Genomic DNA, 2247 nt, shown 5'->3' on the forward strand with positions numbered 1-2247 from the left:
TCTCAGGAAGAGTTGAAAGCCAGACCACAGGCATCCAGAGTGCTGAAGGTAAGTGTGGGCAGGCCTGCACTGTCCACTTGGCATCACTAGATTCATCAGAAGGCAAATCTGTCTATTCTAAGGCATGTGTTTGGCATTTTTATTCTTTCAGACACTTCCAATGTTTCTGCATTTGGAAAAAATAGGCAAGACTAATTCCCTGGGCTATAAATCACTCTAATGCGGAGGGGAAATGTGTTAGCTAGTTGTATTACAAAGCCTTTACTTCATATTTAATAGGCACCTGCGATACCGGCATTATACAAAGCTCTCTACTTTGCAAATCTTTAAAACCCCACTTAATTTTCAGCACTGATTTCCTGCAATCTAAGAGCTTATGAAGGGTTCACTGTGTTCATACAGATCTATGCAAAATGTGCCAGAACTTCCCTGTCTGTGATGGCATTCATTTGGAGGTGAATCCCAAATTTCTATCACTGGCATGCTTATTTCCGACCAAAATAAATATTCTTAGAATGAAAGCTGAAGATTAGGAGGACAAAAAAAGGAGGCAGAGTAACTAGCACTGGGCGAGATATATGCAAATATCAGCTCAATGACAATTCTTCATACCATTTACAATTGAAGCTTAAAGACCCAAATACTCTGCAACCCATTAGTTTCTCAATATCCTGGAAGGGATTAGAGTATTTCTTAATCAACTGCTAACAGACTGAAAAAGGCCAGAGACTGGATATTCGCAGGCAGTGCAACACTAAAAGGCAGAGATGGTCAGATAGAAAGACAAGCGATGGAAGAATGTTAAAATACACGATATTATACAAACATGGCAAATAGACCAAATTTCCATCTCCCTGCAGCCCATATAATTAAAAAATCTATATAAATTAATGAGTGGTGAGGTTGTGGTAGACTCCTTTTAAGAAAAGGTAAGTTAATTTCACTTGTTTTCTCAAGGAATTCCGGAATAATGAGCGTAAAACGACTAGAAAGAATTAATCAAATATGCCTCAAAGACCATGCTTATATCTTCGCCACCCCCAGCAGTACAGGTGGCTCCAAGTCCATCATTTTAAAGTGTTGTGTGCTGATGGCGCTGTAATCAATCAGACTGTTAAAGATCAGGGGAAATATTTTCACATGCCATTTAAATAATGGATATGTATGTAAAAACACATCCCTAATGAATGACTTCAAGTTTTGAATGCCTTAAAGTCATATTACGGCTTGGAACAGTCTACTAGTTCTGCTACTGTTCTTGTCTATAGGATACAAACTGTCTAGAGGACAAAAATATGAGTGAGAGATTAAATATGGGTTGTTTTCCCAGCTTGTCCCTGCCATCATTCTTCACTGTTAAGGAAGGGTAGTTGTTTTACTTAGGAATTTCCATTTTAATCAATCTTGGCTTAGGGAAAAAAGAATATAAATCAAAACCAAAATGTCAATCATAGTAATATGTCTTTCTTGTTCTATGTTTCTGATGACTGACAGCCCAATAGGTTTGTATCAAACAAAGGTAAAAAGCATGTGTTCCTTTCCAAATGAAATGTTTGACAGATTGAACAGCTATCTGAAATAACTGATGAAATCTTAAATAGCAGAGTCTTTACATGAGAGATCTCCTTTCTACATTCAGATTTTCCTCTGTGATCTGATGCAGATTTGAGGGATCCTAACTATTACAAAGAATTTATCACTTTAGCATCATTAGTTATTGAACTACTCTACCTCCAGATACTGAAGACTTCAGAGTAAGCCCCTTGCTGATTTGCATTCTCAAATTCTCACTAACATCTGGCCTGTGATTAGAGTCATAGTTAAAAAAAAAAAAAAAAAAACACGCAAACTTTAGGGCCCTGGTATATAAAATTCTGGAAAAGATATTAAACATCAAATCAGCTTTCAAAAAAGCCAAACTTTAAAAATCCATGTTAACTAATTCTTAGTTTCCAACTACCTCGACTATATAAGATATTAACTGGTTTGTTAATATTAGCAGGAGACTAGTTTGAATAGAGGATCTCCATCAAGAAACCACCACCCTAAATTCAGAGAACACTTACCACAGGGATTTTAAGTGAAAGTGGTAAATAATCCATCAAACTCAGTTCTGTTTTGGTCTGTAACAGTATGCAAGCTAAGAGTTCGACTCTGCCAAAGCCAAACTGAGAAAGTACTGAAAAAGAGCAGGATAGTTGACATGGCCCTCGATCCTATGAACACTTGATCTGCTACTTCTGGACC

This window comes from Nyctereutes procyonoides, unplaced genomic scaffold, assembly GCF_905146905.1.
Source record: "Nyctereutes procyonoides isolate TBG_1078 unplaced genomic scaffold, NYPRO_anot_genome, whole genome shotgun sequence".
Lineage (NCBI taxonomy): Eukaryota > Metazoa > Chordata > Mammalia > Carnivora > Canidae > Nyctereutes > Nyctereutes procyonoides.